Genomic DNA, 24622 nt, shown 5'->3' on the forward strand with positions numbered 1-24622 from the left:
GCGAATGTATTGGCAAGCGATAAGCAAAAAGGAGAGAACGAACATAGAGACTGCACCAGAGAACTTAACTATAGAACTCTGGAAGTTGGAATTGGAAGCTAAAGTTCACAATCCAAAAGGAACAAAGATGGATAGTATGACCTTTCAGTTGAAGTTGTGAAGGGAAATATAAGATGTCAAGAGAAGATAATGGATCACAATGTTAGTAGTTAGTAAAAGGAAATTTATGTGCCCAGGAGGACGATCACAATATCCCCAGGTTTTCTTCCAGCACTTGGATGCTATAAGTAGAAGAATTAAGAAATGAGATCCCACAAGGAATTCACAATATTAAGTTTTTAAGCTATTGAAGAAATGCCAAGATATACGGAAATATAAAGAAAAATAGTGATAACCAGGTATAAGAAGGAAATTTCAAGATGAATTAGGAAGTGTGGATATGTCAAAGGATTAAGATGAAATATTAGCGGCCTAGTAGACAAGGCAGACCCAGGAAGTGGTTTTACAAGAAACGAATCGTGAAGTGTACCAGTGATGTTAAGGGAGAAAAAGGAATGAAAGTATAAAAGTATGTACTGATTTTCGAGAGTTTAACAAAACGACGAATAAGAAGAGGTGAGACCCTATAAAGTATTGATTACTTACGAGACCTAATTCAAGAAGTATGTTATATCTCAGGGATTAACTTAAGATCCGACCTGAGAACATATCAAAGATTACGATTAAAGTGAGTTAAGAGCATTACAAGCTCTGGTGATATTATGTGAAATAATAAGTGTATCAGGTGATTATAAGAAATTAAGGATCATGGTGTATAAGGAGTACTTAGATAAGTAAATGGTATTTATTGATAATATCCTCAGTTACTCAAAGAATAAGGAAGTCTGCATGGAATGCCCAAGATTTTTCTCCAAGGATCAGAAGGAAAGCAACTATGTGTTGAGTTTTCAAAAATGAAATTTTGACTAAGGTTAACAAAAGACTCTGATTAATCCATTAACAACTACCTAAGCAAAGCCATATGGTAACAGATGCCTTATGCCAACAGAAAAGATTGGAAGTAATTAAGACCACCGAGGAGTTAATAGACGAATTGGAAAGAGTGGAATCTGAAGTTCAAATACTTAAAGGTAATAATACGTGAATATATGAGATTACTTTTCAGCCTAACTGATGAAAAAGAGTAATAAATGTTTAAATGTTTGGAAACCAAGTTGAAGACGAGCACCTCCTATCATCCTTAAATGGAGAGTCAAAGTACGGAAGTGATTCAGGAGATGTAAGATATGTTGAGAGGTTGAGTTTTAAGGAAACACTGGAATGATCATTTATCAGCGATGTCAGCTTTGGAATGCCACTTTACTAAGCTTCATGTGAATACAAGTGTAGGTCCCCCTTTCTATTAAAATAAAGTGGGAGAAAGAAAGTTGTCAAATTCTAAGTTAAATCGACACACCAAGAGCGTAGTGATATTGATTGAAGCAGCTCAGAGTAGACAAAGAAAGAAGGCGAAAGTATATCGAGAGAGAGTATGAATATAGAAATAGGACCGGTAGTGTTAGTAAAAGTTTCGTATTGAAAGAGATTGGATAAGTCTAAGTAGAAGAGAGAAGTTACGCCCTAAAATTAGTAAACCATTCGAGGTATCGATAAATATAGATAAAGTTGTTCATGAGTTGATGTTACCATCACAACAGTATGTACATATAATGTGTTTGGCTTGCTAAAGTTAAAGTGATAAGTATTTGATTTAAATTAAGTGATTGATCAGAAGCCAATGGGGCTCTTGTCCAAATTTGTTTTGCATATAGTTATCAATCCAAATTCTTGATCGTTAAAGATAAGTTCTTGGAAATGAGAGTATATCCATAGTAAGTATGTTTGAAACCCTCGAATATAAGAGTCTACTTGGGAACTAGAGTCAGATATGCTTGACAAAATATCCTCACTTGTTTAGTTAGACCAGATTTTGAGGACAGAATCTTTTTAAGGGAAGAATATAACGACTCATATATTTTTGAATTATTTAAATATGTGATTATGGAAATTATTAAATGAATAAAATATGTGTATTAGTTTTGACCGCTATATGTTGTTTAATTAATGCGTGATTTTTGGTGTACCGGGTTTTCCGCGTGATTAATTATGGAGTCGTACTGAATTATTTTCAATTTCAAAAGTGGATTTAGTACAAATTTATATGCATAAATATTTGGAATATTTTTAAAATTATTTTTTTATGATTCCATAATTATAATAGTTATTTTTGGGATTTTATAAAATTTAGAAATCAATATTTCATCAATTATTTAACCCTGTGTGATTTTCTGATTATATTTACTTGTAAAATCTGTATTTAATTCCAGAATTATCCAAAAATTATGAAACTCATATTTATTTAAGTTTGAAATATTTTGAGAATTTTAAAATTATTTTGGAAATTTTTGGGATTAATTTCACCCGCGCGTTGTTTCTTTTAATTGTTAAAAAGGCGGGTAAAAGTGCACTTCAAAAATTGTTTTAAAATTTTGAAAATTACGTTTTTATAAACTTCGGGATATTTCTAACATTATAAGACTGTTACCATGATTTTCTGAAATTGTTTTAACTGCAGCTCGGATCGTTAATTGTTAAATGCGGGTACGAGTTACGTTTCAAATATACTTTGAAAATTATGAAAAATTTATCTTTAATAATTATGAATTATTTGTGATATTTTAAAACTATTTCCAAAATTTTCTGAACAATTTTCGTGCGTGATATTAATCGATAAATTTTAAAACAGTGTCAAGCAGGGTTCTTTCGGTTATAAAAACAAATATGTGTCCTTTATTTGGACACGCGGTTGGATGACCGGGCTTAAGAGGGTGACTCATTCTTTTTTTTCTTATATAGGCTGAATATCAATCTCTCTGCTTGGTCTCTCTCATATTTCTGATTCCTTTTCCCTTCCTTTTCAATAACAGATACATACACTTATGTATATATATATAAGCTTTCGGTTTCTCTTTTCTTGGTATTGTTTCACCGGTTGCGGTTCCTTTTTCCGTTAAATAGAGCCGCCTGTTCCTTGTGTTTTCTGATCGCTGCCGCCCCTTGCTTCCCAGCGAGGTGGCTGTGGTGGCGAGTGAGATTTGTTGTGGTATGTGATAAAATTTTCTGGGTTGTGCTTCCTATCCTTGCCTGGCTGCTATTCTGCTCCGTTTGTATCCTGTGATGCCGTGGTTGTTGTGTCCGATTGTTTTCCGGTGTGTGTATACACACGGGTGTATATATAATTGTGTGGATGGTTGTACTGATTAGCTTGAAATTTTCTGAAATTTCTCAGGATATTGATGTTTATGTTATTCAAAATTTTTAAGAAATTATCGATGAAATTCGTTTGGAAACCCGAATTAATCGTGTACCCGAATTATCGAGGATTATCGGGACATCGAGCGAGTATAAGTATATACATAAACGTATGTTTTATACAAAACCTGATTACATGTTATAGTGAAATGTTTTTTCGAAGCCAATAACCCTAATTTCATACAATAACTCGTATACATATTCTCTAAAAACGAACACCGAATCAATTTTCAAGAACGTGAACCCTAACTGATGCTTGTATTGCAATAATGTATATGTTACGAGTCGATTTTTGTTAATGTTCGGGTAGATTGTTAGTGAGGATGTTTCAAGCATAATCGAATGTCTAAGTTAGGGTGTTTCGACCTTGTAGGTTCTAGTCGGAATGCCCGAGAATTGGCATTGGGCGAAAGATAGTTGATGATCAGTCGAAAAGCTCAGTAAGGTTCCAATCAAAGGGCTTAAGTGTTGAGGTCAAAATCTAGAATGGTCTAGGGGATAGACAGTAAAGCCGGAGCGACAGAATCGGCTCAGAGTCGATCAGTAATAGTTGTAAAGCCCTGTAAGGCAAGTACTTCTGAACTTTCCTTCAAGATATATTACAAATATTTTCGAACTGTTTCATAACATGTCGCTATTATTAAAAATAACTCCTGTTTTAATATTGCAAGTGCTTTAAACTATTTAACCTTGAACCCTGATTTTTCTTGAGCTTGAGCCATAAGCCTTATTCTTTGTAAACCATCCTTTGTTGATTTTCAGATACTAAACCCCCCAAATATGATACTACTCCCCAAATGTATGACTACCAAACACCAAACACTGGAAGAAAATTGTTTGAAAACACAGAAACTTTTATACCCCAATCATTCTTTATAACATCAAAGAACTATACCTTGAAAAATCAGTATTCGTCCAATACCTGACCATTTTACAGACCGAAAACCGTTTCATATACATACCTTTATGATATCCATGAATTTTCTTCCGTTTGTATGCAAGTGTTTAATCATCATTGATTATGATCTTGTTTTATCGAATTATATTGTTTATCATATTGAACTGCTTTAGGATTGGATAGTTTTTATATATGTGGACCAGATTCATGGTCAGACCATATCAATGGTCAAGTTAGGCCAATGTGTGCCTTGGATCCAGTAATTAGAGCATTGTTGTGTGCTTGCTCGGGGTTAGTGCGTGACTGATCAGCAGCCTAACCTTGGTTTTTAAAACTTAAAATGAATATCCAATTCTAATGATTAGTTAAAAAGAAACTTGATTCCTTTGAATCATCTCATTTGATCATTGTTTAACCTCTATTATCATTATTATGACTTGTTGAGCTAGTTAGCTCACTCTTACGAATCTTTTTATATATGTTACAGTTGAAAATGATATGGATGATAGAGAAGTTTCTCAGTCCAAAGTGCGGGCTAAGGTTCCAGTTTGACATGGATCGAGCTAGCAGGAGCTTCATTCGGTAGAGAGATAGTAAGATTTTAAGAAATTTTTTTATTATCAGTTGTAAGTTAAATTAGTTGGGATTTGGTACGTTGTAATAAAAGTTAAGGTTGTGGCTCGTTTTCATACTTTAACCTATTGCGATCCGTGGTTGTGTAAAGCAGGGTCATTACAAATAGTATCTTATATACAGGTTCATATATTGTGTATGTGTTGTGGACCCCAAACTTCTGACCCGGGTTTGGAGGTCGCCATAGATGAAGTCTATGATCCTGGTATAGAGCTTGGTTATTTTACAGGTTTGGGTAGCATAGATGATTTTGTTGAATGGGTTACACAAGTCGATAAGATTTCTGCTTATATACAGGTTGGACTGAGATGAGAATATTCAAGATTACAGCGCTTAAACTTACAAAGAAAGCAGGCGTGTGGTTTGATAATCTAAACATAAAAAGAGTTAGATCTGGAAAAGAAAAGATTATGACTTGGACATCTCTGAAGAAGAAACTTCGTGCAAAATATATTCCTTTGAATTATAAATTCGAATATATAATGAAGATGACATCCCTCTCTCAAGGTACTATGAGTGTTTCTGAGTATACTTCTGAATTTTATAGATTGCGCCTTATTTGTGACTTGGAGGAGATGGAAACAATGAAAATTGGAAGATTTATTCGTGGATTGAACTTGCCTATTTATCGAAAGGTTAAATCAAGTCTATATATATTTTATTTAATGATGTATGCAATCTTGCTTTGGAATTTGAATCTTTTTAACAAGATGAGAAATTGAAGTCTTCCCTTCACGAGTTTACTCGTTCAGAAGAAACTAAAGAAGAAGACTTTGTCAGTCTGAAGAATGTTGCGGATCTTGTTGTTGATTACCAGGTGTTACGTGTGGCGACTACATCAAGTTTCGATAAAAAGGATGAACCAATTACAAAAGAAGCTATGATAGAGAAGCATGAAGAAAGAAATTCACTTATTGAGAAAGTTTTGGTTGTTGAAATAAATCAGATAGATGCATCTCCTAAATTTGTGCGTGAAGGACAAGAGATACTAAAGGAGAAGTTCGAAACTAAAGAGGTTGTGTACGAGGAAAATAACATTATCCTAGTGGAACACAATGATTTTCTGGGGGTAGAGAACTTGTTGAATTCACCTATATCATCAAACTATCTTATTCTTTCGAGTTTATTTCCAAAGATATTGCTGATGGAATTGAAATTTAAGGCTTTCAAGTTCTACGAGAAATCATCTCGTTGTGTGCTTATTCTTAAATATTTTAAAACTCGAGGACGAGTTTTCTTCAAAGGAGAGGAGAATGATGAGGATCAAGGAATGAATATGTTAATTTGGATTTAGTTATGTGTGCTCATGGTGATGTTCAATTGGAGAGGACGCAAACATGGGTTATGCAACTTACTTGGACAACAAGGAGTAAAGGAGCGATGCATGAAGTTGGACAAGTAGCTGATTATTATATAATTATTAATTAGAATTTTGCTTACAAGTTTTTACCTTTCACTTGAAAGGGTTTTTCTTCTTTTAAGCACTTAGGATTTTATTTTCCTATTTGTATTTGGTTTTTGTCTTTTTTCTATTCGGGTTTGGTTTTTAAATTTGTTTCATGGAAGGATTCAGATATTGGCTTATTCAAGCTGATGTTGAATTTCTCTTGGAATCCTTTTTGGTATGGGTTATTATCTAAGCCTATAAATACCCCTCTTATGTAATCTTTTAAGAAAGATAATGGATGATATAAAACTTTTGCTTTGAGATAAACTATGAGTAGTTTTTCTTTCCTCTAAACTTCAATTACTGGATTGTTTTGAAGGTTATATTTCGAATTACTTAGTTTCTGGATTGATCTAAGCAATTTGAGATTCAAAGTTCACGTTTCTGGATTGATCGTGTTCTTTTGAAATATCATTTTCTTCTCTTATCCCTTTTCTTCTTGTTTTTCCTTTCTTTGTGGTGCGATCCACATCACACGTGTTAAAAGTGCTACTCTTAGAAGGAGGCGGTCGAGCAAGGAACTGACTGAAAAAGGTGCCCATAATCCCGAGGACCAGTAGAGACTGGGGAAAAATTATTGAGATCAAATTCTAATTAGCACGCGTTCAACGGCTGAATAAAGATTTGAAAAGCGGTAAGTAAGGCAAAAAACCCAACCTTTGACAAGGACTAAGGGAATTGAAAGAACAAAGGAATAACTCTAAGTAATTGATTTGGATCGTCCATCGCGCTATGAAGGATTATTGTTTCAAGGGATGACCCTAATGATTTAAACTCTTGGAGATCCTATTGTTACTACGCCTCATTTTACTGAAGAGATCACAGGGGTTAGTATATCAAAAAAAATTCAAGATGCCAACTATCAAACCCTATGATGGAATAGGAGATCCCGCCAATTATGTAAGAACCTTCTCCAATGCGTTACTTCTAAAACATATGAATGATGTCATAAAATGTAGAGTTTTTCCCTAAACACTGGGGGCATATCGCAACGATAGTAGAGTCGTCTACCACCCAATTCAATCGGATTCAAACGTGAAGGTATTATCTTATCGTGAAGGGTCCACGATAAAAGGCCCTCGTCATTCATGAATCTGGAATAAGGTGGAAACAATTCCTAAGGGATTATCTTATACGTTTAACCAACGAAGCTTTGACACGAATTCAAACATGAAGGTATCTATGATTGCTTTGCAACAAGGAATCATGAACGAAAACTTTAAAATGTCATTAGCTAAACACCATCCTGAAAATATGCTCAAGATCCAAAAGAGGGTTTGAAAGTATATCACAATTTAGGAAAGTATGAAGAAATTTAACTCTCATGGTAAAGATGATGTGAGCAATAAAAAGTGTAAAGGTACCTTTGGTGTGCTTTTGGAAATACTTGAAGAGTTTCAAGGAAATATCTTCAAAGGACTTCAAGAACTACTAAACTAGAGAGAAACTTTGGTGAGGATTTCTAAAAAGTATAGGATGGTGTGAAAAAAAATTTAAACACATACTCTTATATATGGAAGAGTAACAAGTTACCTAATAGGTTAAAAGTGAAATACAACTTGCACACCAGAGCTACATGTTAATTTACAGGTAAAGTAAAGTTGTATATGTATTTGCGGGTAAAAAATATAAAATATATAAGTCTTATTAAATATTAGAGATTAGAATAAGTACAAAAGGCCCCATAAGATGCCCAAGATTTAGAGACCATGAAGAAAATAAAGCCCTATAACAGACCCAAGGACCAAAAATGGTCTAAATATATTATAAAGGCCCGCGATCAGGGCCTTGTGAATAGATGTCCTAAAAAAATTAAGGCATGAATAAGAAATTTATAGAAGGAGTCTCCTGGTTTAAAATAAAAAATGTAAGATTAAAATAATGCATGCACTCGAATTACAATAGAGCGACACCCCGTGTCAAAGGTTTAAAAATCCAAAGAAGATTTGCTCTTAAGACTAAATGTGATGGCCTCAACCCCGGGGTCAGGAGTTGACGTTACTAATTATATCAATCCTCAATTATAAACTACTTCATTATTATTATTACACTAACACAACCCCAAAACTAAGATCTTTTCCAGGTTCAAGTATGATTTAAGCTACTTACTATTACAGCAACCATTTATTTAAAAGTCTGAAATACTAATTTATTACAACAACTCATCACACAACATATGGTCTGATACAAACTACCTCAGAGGAGTCGGGACCGGGAGGGACTGAAACTCTGTTCTGACTAGCTCTGATAGGTCTCCTAGGCATTTGTAATATATATATATATATAACAGGTTGCAAGGGTGAGCATATAATCGCTCAACAGTACCAACATATGAATAACAGAGTAAAAACAGTTAATCTAAACAGGTATATGAACAGAACTATAAAGCAGTATGAAAAAAGTAACTTGTAAATCATTTCGAATCTCTGTCAAAACAAAACAAAATAAAACTGGATGTCACTGACTAGCATGCTCTTTATAAAACAACGTAGTTTTGTGCCGTTTAAACACCAGAGTCCAATTTCAGCATGCTATTCACATTTATAACTCAACTGTATAAATCACTTATTTTGTTCCAGGAATCATAAAATCAAATCAGATACGTGTTGGATATTTAAGTGTGAAGACAGCTGATCAGGCTATCAACACTAGACGGATCCATCTTCCATCCCGCATACCTGTTCTGGAACTCAGAGACTATCTAGGTGTCTGACCTGCGGGACTAATCGATTAAGTAATGCGCGCAACTGAGTTAGACACTTACGCAACCACAATAGACCACTCTGGCCTCTATCTATCCAATATCTGATCGTTTTTATCCAATTTTCAAATCACTTGTACCTATCTCAGTTCAAAACAGTTTATCCAACTGCACACATAAACTTTGTTCACAAAATCATTATCAGTTGGAGATAGGTACCTTTTCGAAGTTACTTTTCCCCAAAACAAATTTCAAACAAATAATTATAACTACAGGGGATACATAACTTAAAATGTTTATGTTCCTGTTCGAAAATAAAACAATAGTTTATTCATATACGCTAAACCATAAAAGTATGGTCAGGCGTACTTGCCTTGCAACGATTTCTCAGAAATTCCTAGGGTAACTTCGCTCGTCTGACTTTATTCCTCGCAAACCTCGATTGGGATCTAGAGTAACAGAATACCCTAATTAGTTATACTAACATGCTTGATATCTTCGGAACCTAACTAACCCAATCCAGTATAACCCGACCCGTATAATATTTATATGATATAATACGCTTCTCGTAACTAAAATAATTTTTAGAAAATTTGGACAACGACTCCTCTATTTACTGGACTACCCGTCGAAACATAATCGACGTCAAGTCACAACAATCACAATTCTAAAATCCGAACCACAATATGACTTGTTAAAATAATAAACTATTTTCGCTTCAAAATAATTTTTAACGAACTAATTTATTTGTTTTATAAATGTAGGACTCATAATAATTTATCACGGTCCCCAGTCGACTCGCCGAAACTCATCGTCGACGGTGGCAAAATATATTGGTGCCCGATAATATTCGTGTTTCCAAATAAACTTCACCGATTGATTAAAATATTTCCCGCACGTAATACATTTATATCACGAATAATACGCAAAATAATTTCCTGCAGAATAATAAAATTTAAATTAGAAAGTAACCAAACTCAACACATGAAGCAACAACAATAGTCACCACCACCACGTCACACACGCACCACCGTGTCACACACACACACAGAGCACATAAACACACACACACACACACAGAGAGTCGCACGCACACATGCACACAAAACACACACACATAACACATATATACACGAGTATATATATGTATATATATCAACAGGGATGAATCGACACTAGCAATCGGAAAAAGAATTACCGGAAAATAAGCGGTACCGGACAACAGGACAATAGGGGAGGAGAAACGGAGAAAGAAAAAAGAAAGAGAGAAGGGAGAGATAGAGAGTAAGGGAGAGATTCCTGAGAGACATAGAGGAGAGAATTGAGTTGAGAGAGAGATTAACAGGGGCGGTTGTATTTGTGTGTGCATTTTTGTGTTTTTATTTTATAATTTTTATAAGCTTAACATGTAGCAATATAAAAAGGGAGAGGCTGCCACGTTTCAATCAATTAATAAGGTAACAACACGTGTCCTGATATTCGCTTAGACTGAATTTCCGACTCGTTTTCCTCAATTAAACGAACCGAGGTACGAGTGAAAATACATCAAAAATTTCTTGAAGTACTTTTAAAATTCTCGAAATAATTAAAAACTAATAAAATAAAATTTTCATAATTTTTAAAACATATCTGAAATGCGCGATATACCCGCATTTAACGATTTAACGAACAAACGTGCGGGTGAATTTAATCCGAAAAATTTCCGAAATAATTTTTAAAACTCTCAAAATATTAAAAACTTAATAAAATATGAGTTTCGTAATTTTGAAGAAGTCTGGAATTAAATACTAAATTTACACATAAATACAATCAGAAAATCATTTAGGGCTAAATAATTAATGAAGTATTGATTTTTAAATTTTATAAAATTCTAAAAATAATTATTGAAACTATAAAACCATAGAAATAGTTTTAGAGATAATTCAAATATTTATGAAAATAAATCTTCACTACAAACACTTTTAAAAGTAAAAACAAAATAATACGACTCAATAATTAATTATACAAATAGTCCTCGAACACCAATAAACCACACATAATAATAATAGGGCAACACACGGCTGACAAAAATCAATACACATATTTTATTTATTTAATTATTCGATAATTACACTTTTAAATAATACAAAAATACGAGTTGTTATATCATTCCCCCTTTCAAAAGATGTTATCCTCAGAATTCTGACAAATTAAACAGATGAGGATATTCATCAAGCATGTCTGAATCTAACTCCCAAGTAGACTCTTCTACTCGAGAATTTCTCCAAAGTACTTTTACTAGGGGGATTGATTTATTTCTAAGAACTCGCTCTTTACGATTTAAAATCTGGATTGGTTGTTCCACATAGGACAAATCTGGCCGAAGCTCGATTGGTTCATACTCTATAACTTGATTCGAATCAGGAATATATTACTTCAACATGGATACGTGGAACACGTTATGAATATGTTGCAACTGCGGTGGCAACGCTATGAATATACGTGGAACACGTTATGAATATGGTCCTATGCACCTTGGGATGAGCTTACCTTTCTGACCAAATCGAACCAATCCTTTCCAAGGTGACACTTTCAATAATACCAACGATCATATTTCGAAGTTCATATCCTTTCAATATAAATCAGCATTCTTTCTTTGTCTATCCTGAGCTGCTTCTAACCTTTTTCGAATCAATATCACTATATCCTTGGTTTGTTGAACTAGCTCAGGACCCAGCACTTTCTTTTCTCCCACTTCATCCCAATATAATGGTGATCTACATTTGCGTCCATACAAAGCTTCATAAGATGGCATTCCAATGTTGGCATGATAATGTTGTACGAGAATTCAATTAAAGGTAAGTGGTCATCCCAGTTTCCCTTGAAATTCAAAGCACAAACTCTTAACATATCTTCTATTATCTGGATTGTTCTCTAACTCTGACTGTCCGTCTGGGGATGATGAGTGGTACTATATTTAGTTTGGTCCCTAGACATTCTTGAAACTTGGTCCAAAACCTTGAATTGAATCTTGGGTCTCGATCTGATACAATGGAAATAGGGACTCTATTCATGGTCACTATTTCATCAAAATACAACTTAACTAACTTTTCCAAAGAATATCTTTCATTGATTAGGAGGAAATGTGCTGACTTTGTCAATCTGTCTATAATTACCCAAATATCATTATGATTGGCTCTATTCTTTGGAAAACCTACTACGAAATCCATTGCAATCTCTTCATATTTCCACTGTGGAATCTCTAAGGGTTGTAACAATCCACTTGGTCTTTGATGTTCTGCTTTTACAGTCTGACACACGTGACATTTACTAACCCAATTTGCAATTTTCTTCTTCATTCCTGGCCACTAGAAGTTCTTCTTCAAATCTTGATACATTTTAGTGCCTTCAGGGTGAATAGAAAACCGAGAATTGTGCGGTTTGCATAAAACTTCATTCTTCAGTTTCGTCACATTGGGAATCCAAATTCTAGAAGAAAATCTAAATATACCTTGGTCATCCTTTTGGGTACAAAGTTCTTCTCCTGTCAGATAACCAATTCTTGATCCATAACTTCCTCTTGACACCTTTTAATCTTATCCGTCAATGCTGGTTGAAACGTAATCTCATATAATTACTCCTTATCTTTCTTTGGTACTCAAACTTCAATGTCCATCTTTTCCAATTCTCGTGCTAACTCTTCTGCAATTTGAACCATATTCAGCATTTCTTTTTTGCTCAAGGCATCAGGCACCACATTGGCCTTGTATGGGTGATAGTTAATGGAACAATCATAGTCTTTGATTAATTCCAACCATCTTCTATGTCTCATATTCAGGTCTTTCCGGGTGAATATATATTTCAAGCTCTTATGATCCGTATAAATATCACACTTTTCTCCATACAGACAATGCCTCCACAATTTCAATGCAAATACTATAGCCGCCAACTCGAGATCATGAACTGAATACTTCTGCTCATGATATTTTAATTATCTGGATACATAGTCAATGACTTTATCATGTTGTATCGATACACATCCTAAACCTTTCAAAGAAACATCGCTGAATATCACAAAGTTCCCCGTCTCATCTGGAAATGCTAATACTGGAGCTGACACTAGCCTCTTTTTCAGTTCCTGAAAACTTTCTTCACATTTCTCCATCCAAATAAATTTCTCGTTCTTCCTGGTTAGCTTAGTTAACGGAGTTGCGATCTTAGAAAAATCCTTTACAAATCTTCGATAATATCCTGCCAATCCCATGAAACTTCTCACCTCTGTCGGAGTCTTCGGTTGTTCCCATTTGGATATGGCTTCAATATTTATAGGGTCTACCTTGATACCTTCCTTGCTTACCACATGTCCTAAGAACTGTACTTCTGTTAACCAAAACTCACACTTGGAAAACTTCGCGTATAATTGTTTTTCTCTCAACCTTTGGAGGGAAATCCTTAGGTGTGTTGCATGATCTTCTTGAGTCTTTGAATAGATGAGGATGTCATCAATAAATACAATAATAAACTTATCTAGGTACTCCTTATACACCCGGTTCATTAAATCCATAAAAGTAGCTGGTGCATTGGTTAGTCCAAATGACATCACTAAGAACTCATAATGATCATACCTTGTTCAGAATGCAGTTTTGGGTATATCTTCAGGCTTGATCTTCAGTTGGTGGTAGCCAGATCTCAAATTGATCTTTAAAAACAACATACTCCTTTAAGCTGGTCAAATAAATCGTCGATTCTGGGTAAGGGATACTTATTCTTGATTATCATTTTGTTCAGCTACCTATAGTCAATACATAGCCTCATACTCCCATCTTTCTTCTTCACAAATAACACTGGAGCACCCCACGGAGAAATACTTGGTCGGATGACTCCTTTGTCTAGCAGCTCTTGAAGTTGTTTGGCCAATTCCTTCATTTCCACTGGGGCCATTCGATATGGAGCTTTGGAAACTGGCTCTACCCATGGTATTTTTAACGTGTTTTTGTAGTGTTTCAGGCATTTATCAGGAATACAGGTGAATTAGTATTGTTTTGATGCTAATATGGTGTTAGGATGATGTCTAGAATAAAATCTCATAAAAAGACCCACTCAAATCAGCAAGAAAAGAAGAAGTCGGAAAATTCTCCAGAGAGTCGGCGTGCCCGCGCGGTGATAGCGCGCGGCAGCGCCTAAAGAATAGAAACTCAGCGCGCCCGTGCCAGGTCGAGATAAAAGAATCATGATTCTCTTGTGATTCTGATTGATGGATTTCTACTCTGCATGGGATGCTATATAAACATAACTTATGTTTATTTTTCATAACAAGACGTACCAGAGCTTAAGGAAAAGGTGTAAGAAGACCATAGAGCACAATTCAAGCAAGGCAAAGAAGATCTAGTTTATACTTGTGATCTTTTATTTTAAGTTGTAATTTTTGATACTAGTTTTCTTATTCGTGAACCTAAACTCTTGTTTCATACTTGGTTTATTAATTATTCAGTATAAAGACTACGTTTATTATACCTTGCTTTTATCAGAACCCGCGTTGATGATGAGTCTGATTATGGGCTAATCGTTATCCTAGGGTTCTAACGGATTTATTTATAGATTTCTTTAGTTAATTTGTTTCGATGCCTTAGTGTGTGGTGATTGTATGATATCCTAGTATTGGTTGTGCCTATTCGTCTTATAAGCGTCACGAACTTATAAGATAGTGTGTTAATCTTTAATGAAGCGAAAGTGAATTTAAGGGCTTAGAACTTGCCATGCTAGCATAGGTTCATGTATTTGTTATGCATGATTTGTAGGTAATTTTAACCATCTTACGTGCCCTATATAATCACGATAGATAACTTGTGCATTAAACCGTTATGTTGTCAAATTCTATAGACATATAGGGTCTCAATATAATTGGTGTCTATTCAGCTTCTATCTCTTTTGTGGATATCTGGTAGTAGGGTATTCGTACAATGAAAGTTGGTGTTTATCATTTTCGTGTTATCTGATTAGTGTCATCACCATTACATGCTAAGGTTAAGAACGAGAAGGCTATTGAATGAAGTATTTAATGACGTTAGAATCCCATATTTTTGTCATATAGTATCTAACTCTCTTTACTCTCTTAATTAATATTCTTTAGTATAATCCCTTAGTTAATCTTAATGATAAACACTCTCAATTTGTTATTCGTCTTAGCATTGGATAATAGCCATAACATTGTCGCATAAATACATTGATTGAAATTAACCTAAACCAGTCCCTATGGGAACGAACTAGAATTCATTCTATATTACTTGCGATTGCGTATACTTGCGTGAATATTAGCGCGTGTTTCAGCCCTAAAAAGTTTTTGGCGCCGCTGCCGGGGACTTTGGTGTTCATTTTTAGTTTATGTGTTTGTCATCTTTGGTCGTTAAAGTTCAGTGACTCGGACATTGTTACTTACTTTTTTCCTTGTCTTTTTTCAGGTACTACGAGCGTGTATGCATACGCGTTCTCGGTCTCGTAAGAGAACACTGGATCAAGCTGAGGAAGAAGTTGTAGTCGAGGAGAAAGCTGAAGAAGAGATCTTAGTTGAGAAGGAAGAAGAGGTATTTATTACAATGGGAGAACCAGAAGCAAATCCAAAGGCTTTGATGGACTACTCTCAATCGAAGATCAATGATATTCAGTCTAGCATTGTTCGACCAGCCATCTCGGCTAACACCTTTAAGATCAAGTTGAGCACGATTCAGATAATACATAACTCAGTTCAGTTTGGAGGTTCTCCGACAGAAGACCCCAACATGCACATCAGAGATTTTATCGAGATCTGTGATATTTTCAAGTTCAATGGAGTTTCTGAAGATGCTATTAAGTTGAGGCTTTTCCATTCTCTCTGCGGGATAAAACAAAGTGCTGGTTACATTCTCTACCACCAGGGTCTATCACCAAATGTGAGGATCTTGTTAAAAAATTCTTAACTAAATTCTTTCCTATGGGGAAGACTGTTGCAATCAGAAACGCACTTACTCAATTTGATCAACAATCTGGAGAATCTTTATGTGAGGCTTGGGATCGTTACAATGAGATGCTGAGAAAGTGTCCTCACGATGGGATGCCTGACTGGATGATCATTAACTGCTTCTATAATGTATTGGGTGCTACTTCCAGACCCATGCTTGATGCAGCATCAGGAGGAGCCTTGTGGGCTAAAAGCTATGATGAAGCTTATGAATTAATTGAACTGATGGTTGCTAATGAAGACCAGAATCCTACTCGGAGACTATCTCAGGGTAAGGTAGAAGGAATTATGGAGTTAGATACAGCTACTTCTATAGCTGTTCAGCTTAAGGCTTTGACAATGAAGGTGGATTCTTTGGCTAATTATGGAGTTAATCAGATCACTAGTGTCTGTGAGCTTTGTGTTGGTGCCCATGAGATGGAGCAGTATGCTATTTGTAGTGAATCAACTCAGTTCGTGAGCAACTTTCAGAGGTCGCAGCCACCTGTGCCAGCCACCTATCATCCTAACAACCCAATCATCCTAACTTCAATTGGAGCAATTCTAAGAATGTGGTGCAGTAGCCGTATCAGCGGTATCCAGCAAAGCAGTACAACCCTCCTGGTTTTCAACAACCGCAATGTGCACCAAGACAACAACTCCAACTACAATAGTCTAATGAAAAATCTGAATTAAAGGAGTTGAGGCTCATGTGCAAGAGCCAAGTGGTTTCTATCAAGACCTTGGAAAATCAAATTGCACAAATTGCCAATGCTGTGCTAAATCGTCAACCTGGTACACTCCCTAGTGACATTGAAGTTCCAGGAAAGAGGGAAGCTAAGGAGTAGGTAAAGGAAATTACATTGAGGTCTGGGAAGGTTGCAAATCTAGAACACTCTCAAGTTTCGGATGAAGAATTTGTGGCTGAAGAAAAAGTGCAGAAGGAAGCTGAAGTGGAACCAAGGAAGACTACTGTTGAACACACTCCTCCCGAGGGTAATACAGGGGAGAAGTAGATCTATCCTCCACCTCCCTTTCCTAAGAGGCTGCAGAAGAAAAAGCTGGATAAGCAGTTTGAGAAGTTTCTCGAGGTGTTCAAGAAACTTCATATCAACATACCTTTCGCTGAAGCTCTTGAACAAATACCTAGTTATGCGAAGTTTATAAAAGGTATACTCTCTAGGAAATTTTATAAATTAAAGACCGTTACTCTCACGGAGGAATGCAGTGTTGTACTGCAAAAGAAGTTGCCTCCGAAGCTTAAGGACCCTGAAAGCTTCACTATTCCTTGCACCATTGGAAAAGTGTCATTTGACAAATGCTTATGTGACTTGGGAGCTAGCATCAATATTATGCCTTTGTCAATCTTCAAGAAGTTGGACTTACCTGATCCAAAGCCTACTTATATGACCGTGCAGTTGGTCGATCGTTCTATTGTATATCCACGGGGCATTGTGGAGGATGTCTTGGTCAAGGTAGATAAACTCATCTTTCCTGCTGATTTCGTAATTCTTGATTTCGAGGAGGATAAGAAGATTCCCATAATCTTGAGAAGACCTTTCTTGGCTACTGGCCGAACCTTGATAGATGTGCAGAAGGGTGAGCTCACCATGCGAGTGCTGGATCAGGATGTAACTTTTAATGTGTTCAATGCCATGAAATTCCCTATAAAAAATGAGGAGTGCTTAAAGGTGGAGTTGGTCGATTCTGTGGTTACTTCAGAACTTGATAAATTGCTAAGGTCTGATGCCTTAGAAAAGGCTTTATTGGCGAATTCCGATAGTGAAGATGATGAGGGTGATGAGCAGTTGCAATGTAATGCTTACGAAATTACGCTTGTATTAGATCGTATTAATGATAAATTATGTGTTTTAATATGTCATTTATGTGTAATTAGCTATAAAACCCTAATTGTTACGTGTTATGTGTATTTTGTACTATTCGGGTATTTTCAGGGTATTTTTCAGATATTTTATTTTATATTTAAAGCCTTCTATCAAACGTTATATGACCCGAACTATGATTTTATAGCTGATATTTCAAATAAAATAATTGGCCTTATTTTTCGTAGAACGGCTTGTATCATCGCGTTATTCAGAACATCTAGATATTTTATAAATTTTCTCATTTCGCGAAAAATTACTTTTCCGGGCCCCATTAGGTGTTAAAACCCCCACAAAAATCATATTTTTATTTTTATAAAATTATAGGACTTTCATTTATACCATTTCTTTGTATTTTTGAATTATTTATAATTTTTGGGAATTTTTGGCATATATATTGTATATATTAATTATTTAAAAATTATAATTTAATGCTAAAAAATTATAAAATTAGGGGCCAATTAATTTTAAAAGATGTATAATTAGGACATTAATTTTAATTAGGAATATTATTTTACCTACTATAAAGAGCCTAATTTTTATTTAGTTATTATTAATTAATTACTAAAAATCAGAAAAAAATATATAAATTCTCTGAAATTTGGTTCGGGTATTCCAGGGTCGGGTCGAACAATCAAGCAGTGATTTTGGACTGATTTCTGCATTAAATCGATCGATGTGAGTATCAAAATTGATCTCCTTGATCTGTTCTTTCGAATCCTGGTGTTAATTTCATGTTTTAATTCGTTGTTTTTTAATTTTAATTTCTAGGGTTTATACCCGAATTAGGACTTTTTGATTCTAGGGTTATTGGGATGATTTGATTGTTAGGTCACACACACTGTAGAAGGAGGTTGAATACAGTGTTTAGCACATTCAAATCGAATATAAGAACTTAAGTAACAGAAAACAGATTTTATTCAACACAATAAACTCTGTTACAATATGGAACTATCCTCTCTCAGTGATGAACAAATTATCACGAGAGCTGCTAGAGTTTCAAAGAATAATAACTTCGATAATCGTAACACTTATAGTCTAAACTCTATGCCTGTGTTTATATACTACACAGTTACAAGATAATCTTCTAATTGATATCGAATATAATTCTGCTTCCTAAAATGTATCAACTAGTTATCTTTTCTTCCAAGTATTCTATTCTTCATAGAATTCCTTCTTCATGCACAATTCTTTCTGTCTTAGTCTCGATCTTCTTTCCTTTCAATCAGCCGCCTGCCTTATCTGAAAGTCATCTTAAGTCCTGATATTATCTCCTGATAAATATCTTCTGAACCTTAAGTTCTGATATCTTAAGTTCTGATATCTTAAGTTCTGTCTTCAGTATAAGTGTTGATTTCCAGTTAAGTAATGATTTGTCCTGTTATGTAAGATCTGAAAATTAAACACAAATCACATTACACTTGACATTATCAAATATATCTAACATTTATGATTGAGATAGCTTCCTGGTGTTGTTTACAATAGATTCATGCTAATTAATTTAACAAACGATTGTTTGAACTGTTAATTCGATATCTAGGGTTTATGCTAATTTTCAATTGATCGTGTTTGATTTTAGAGATAGTTGAGGTTAGTAAGAGGTTAGGGGTTTAATTATAGATGTTATAGGCTTTATTTTGAGCTATTAATCTCGAGTTTTCATGTACGATTCTATAAATTTGAAGTTTTGCCGGAACTGATGTCGGTTTGATCGGAGATGTAGTTCCAGGGTTGATTCTGGTGATGGAATGGTTGATTTGAGATGTTGAACTGATTTACAATCGATTCCAGCTAAAAAAATGACCAAACAATGCTTGTTTTGGCCCGAATTTGGTTGATCGGAGTCCGGGAAACCCACCGGAAACTGGGAATTTTCCGGTGAGTTCTTCCTGACCCGATTTGTTCTTCCGGACCCGGTTGCAACCCGTTTTGCAACCCGGTTTTGATCCGGTTTTGTCAGAAATAATTTTATGACAAGTGTTTCTGGAATTTTATTTTTTATTTTTATTTTTATTAATTATAAAAATCATTTTTATTCATTTAATAAATTGATTTATTAATGATTTAATTAATTGATTTAAATTATAGAAATTTTTTCTTAAAATCAGAATTAATTATTTCTTTATTTATTTATTATTTATTTATTATTTATTCATTATTTAAATATGATTAATTATTTTGATAATTAATCAAATAATTTTCAATAAATCATAATAAATTTATTTTAATTCCAAAACTTATGGAAACATCATTTTTCGTTTTATTGATAAAAGCAGGTATAAGTGGCATTTCAAAAATTGTGTTAAAATTTTAAAAATTATGTTTTTATAAATTTCCGGATATTTCTAACATTTTAAGACTGTTTCCGTAATTTCCTGAATTTATTTAAATGCGGGTATAAGTTGCATTTCAAAATTTATTTAAAAATTACGAAATTTACATTTTTATTAACTTCGGGATATTTCTATTATTTTAAAATTTATTTGAAATTGTTTTGGTTAATATTAATTCATATTTTATTTCGTTATATTAAATAAATCGTTACAAAAAATGGGGATATTCAGGGAAGCACTGCAACGTGTCAGTTTTAGAGACTATGCATTGCCACGTTTTGGCTGCTCTTAAAAACGAAAAAAAAATGTATATATATTTGTATTAATAAAACCCTTCCCCCCCATTTGTTCCCCTGTATTCCCTGTCTTTCCATTCGGTTAGCATTACCACCATTCTCGGGTCTTTTCTTCTCGATTATTATTTAACTTCGAGTAAATCGAAGGTTCTGATACATAATTCTCTCATTCTTGCTTTTATGGCTGCGTTTCTGCTCGATGTTTCCGGCGACTAATTCTCTGTTTCTCCGGTCGATTCCGGTAAGCCGCCGCCTAGCTCAGGTGGGCTTGGTGGCTTCCGATTTCGTTCCTATTTGTCCACGCTTATATATATATATACTGGTGTATGTGTGTATATGCTTCAGCTGGATGTTGCCTTGATACTGTGTGCCTTTGTTTTTCTCTGATTATCCTGTTCTTACCCCGGCCGCGCGTGTGCTTGTGGGTCGGGCTGCTGTGATTCTTGGATTTCTGCAGTTACTTTGATGAAATTATACGATGTTTGCGAAATAAAATTTAATTTAATTGGTGGTTTATGGTTGGAAACCTCAAGTCGAGGCACCATCGTAAAACTGCCGCCGCCGACGATGAATTCCGATGAGTCGACGGTGGACAATGATGTTCGACTGAGTCCTACAAAAATATTAAATATTATTTTTCATTGTTCTGGGAAAAGATTGATTTTTGTTAAGAAATTTAGTTCGTAAAAAAATTTATTCGGATTTTTAGTGTGAACAGTTGTATAGTAATTTTTCAGAATGGAATTGTTAAATTGAGATTGCGAATGATGGTTTGTTGCTGTGTATTGTGATTTGTGGACGTCGATTTTATTTGATGGGTAGCCCGATAAACAAAGGAGACGTTGCCCGATTTCCGGGAGAAATAAACTACGGAAATACGGGAGCGTATCCGAGGATTATCGGGACGTTGAGCAAGTATAAGTATATACATAAACGTAAGTTTTATACAAAACCTGAATTGTACATCGTAGTGGAACGTTTTGCCAAAACCAATAACCCTAATTTCATATGATAACAAGTATACGTACTTTCTGAAAACAAACACCGAATCGATTTTCGAGAACGTGAACCTTAACTGATGCCGGTATTGCAATATTGTATGTGTTATGAGTCGGATTTAAATATCGTTGGATAAGAATTAGTATCGAGGATATGTCAAGCATGCTTAGACGTCTAACGTAGGGTATTTCGACCCTGTAGGTTATAATCGGGAACCTGAAAGTGAATGATGGACTAGAGATGACATAGTGGTTAGTCGACGAGCTTAGTAGAGTTTCAACAGAAAGACCTGAGTGTCGAAGTTGAATCCAATAGGATCTAGTGGTTGGACGTTAGAGCCTGAGCAGCAGAGTCGGCTCAGAGTTAATCAGTAATAGTTGTAAAGCCTTGTAAGGCAAGTACTTCCGAACTTTTCTTCAAGATATATTGCAATTATTTGCGAACTGTTTCATAACATGTCGCTATTATTTAAAACAACTCCTGTTTTGTATTGCAAGTGTTTTAAACTATTTACCCTCGAACCCTGATTTTCTTAATCTTGAGCCGTAAGCCTTGTTCTTTGTAAACTATCCTTTGTTGAACCTCAGATACCAAATCACACAAATATGATACTACTCCCCAAATGTATAGCCCTCAAACACCAAACACTGGAACAAAATTGTTTAAAAACACATAAATTTCTATATCTCAACCAATCTTTATAACATCAAAGAACCATATCCTGAAAAATCATTACTGATAAAATACCTGATCATTTTACAAACCGGAAAATCGTTTCTTATACATAACATGATATACCCTTGTGATATCCATGAGTTTCCTTACGTTTTTATGCAAATGTTTAACCATTATTGATTATGATCTTGTTTTATTGAATCATATTGTTATCATATTGAATTGCTTTAGGATTGGATAGTTTTTATATATGTGGACCAGATTAGTGGTCAGACCATACCAATGGTCAAGTTAGGCCAATGTGTGCCTTGGATCCAGTAATTAGAGCAGTGTTGTGTGCTTGCTCGGGGTTAGTGCGTGACTGATCAGCAGCCTAACCTTGGTTTTTAAAACTTAAAATGAATATCCAATTCTAATGATTAGTTAAAAAGAAACTTGATTCCTTTGAATCATCTTATTTGATCATTGTTTAATCTCAGTTATCACTATTATGACTTGCTGAGCTAGTTAGCTCACCCTTACGTTTCTTTTATATATTATACAGTTGAAAAGAATATGGATGATAGTGAAGTTCCTCAGTCCAAAGTGCGGGCTAAGGTTCCAGTCAAGTTGGATCGAGCTAGCAGAAGTTTCATGTGGTAATGAGATAGTCAGATTGTAATAATGATTTTATTATCAATTGTAAGTTAAATTAGTCGGGATTTGGTACGATGTATAAATTAAGGTGGCTTGTTTTCATACTATAACCTGTTGCGATCCACGGTTTTGTGAAGCAGGGTCATTATAAATAATATTTCTTATACAAGTTGATATATTGTGTTTGTGTTGTGGACCCCAAACTTCTGACCCGGGTTTGGAGGGCGCCACATGGGCCGTAGAGCCTGGGTACCCGAATGAATCTATACACTGAGGTATAGATCTGCACTGTATTCTGGTTGATCAGCTGGATATAGGTGCGAACTTGTGTCCAGTTTAGTTCGTTTGATATTTGTCGATAGTAACCTTCATTCTTTTCTCGCGAGGTTATATCTTTGTAGATGTAACCAAATTACCAGTTCATTTAACTAGATAACTAAAACTTACAGTCCTTTCAGCTTTACCATCTTTAACTTTTGATAACCGCTTCAGTCTATATAAACTTCAGAATTTAAGTAATTGTAGATCTTTGACTTGGCTTCAACTTTCAATTTTTTCTGATCTCTTTGATATCAGGAGTTGTCCTGAGATAGTTCTTCAACAAACATCTCTCTGCATATTCAAGTTCATTGACCATCCTGTAACGTCTGGGAAATTTACGTCTGTATTATTTCATAATTATAATAAATTATGTGTAATAATATGTCATTTATGTGTAATTATCTGTCAAACCCTTATGGTTACGTGTTACGTGTATTCCGTGTCATTTCAGTATTTTTAAAATATTTTTTAGATGTTTTATTTTGCATTCATAAGTTTCATTTCAAACGTTTTACGACCCAAACCATGATTTTAAAGCCAGTATTTCAAATAAAATAATGGGCCTTATTTTTCATCAAACGGCTTTTACCATCGCATTATTCTGAACATCTAAACATTTTATAAATTTTCTCGTTTTGCGAAAAATGACTTTTCCGGGCCCCATTGGCTGTTAAAAACACCACAAAAATCACACATTTTTTTTATAAAATTATAGGACTTTTATTTATACCATTTCTTTGTATTTTTGCATTATTTACAATTTTTGGGAAATTTTGGCATATATGTTGTATATATAAAATATTTATAAATTAAATTTTAATACCCAAAAATTATAAAAATTAGGGCCAAATATTTTTATTAGATATATAATTAGCCCCTTAATTTTATTTAGGGGTATTATTTTTCACACTATAAATAGCCTAATTATCAGTTAATTATAATTAATTAATTATTAAAAATTCTGCAAATTTCTGGAAATTCTCTGAAGAACAGTTCGGGTCGGAATTCGGGTCAGATTTCAATCGGTGATTTTGAACGTTTCTGAGCATCAAATCGATCGATGTGAGTATCCAAATCGATCCTCTCGATTTGTTCTTTCGGTTTCTGGTATCAAAATCATGTTTCGATGGGTTAATTTTCAATTTGATTTCAAGGGTTTATACCCGATTTGGTACTTTTTGATTCTGGGGTTATTTGTTGAAATTGTTGTTGTAAATAGCGTTATTGGATGGATTATGATTGATTCCTGTTAGTTAATTTTACTGATGATTGCTTGAATCGATAGAACGATATCTAGGGTTTATGTGCTTTTTTTATTTGATCGTTTTTGATTATACAGGTAGCTGAGATATGATAGAGTATAGGGGTTTGATTGGGTGTGTTATAAGCTTTATTTTCATATATAGAACATGAATTTTGATGTACAAATTAGTGAAATCGGATTTTGGCCGAACTTTAAGTCGGTTTGATCGGAGAACTTAGCCTGAGGGTTATTAG

General features: G+C 34.5%; 1 non-coding gene across 1 annotated transcript; it reads right to left on the reverse strand.

The window, feature by feature from the left end:
• Nucleotides 1-15991: 15991 nt before the first annotated feature.
• On the reverse strand, nucleotides 15992-16098 carry LOC141699615 (small nucleolar RNA R71). Its single transcript, XR_012566057.1, has one exon. It is a non-coding gene; the product is annotated as a small nucleolar RNA R71 (small nucleolar RNA).
• Between the last annotated feature and the right edge of the window lie 8524 nt (nucleotides 16099-24622).

The sequence above is a fragment of the Apium graveolens genome, chromosome 11 (genome assembly GCF_009905375.1).
Source record: "Apium graveolens cultivar Ventura chromosome 11, ASM990537v1, whole genome shotgun sequence".
NCBI lineage: Eukaryota > Viridiplantae > Streptophyta > Magnoliopsida > Apiales > Apiaceae > Apium > Apium graveolens.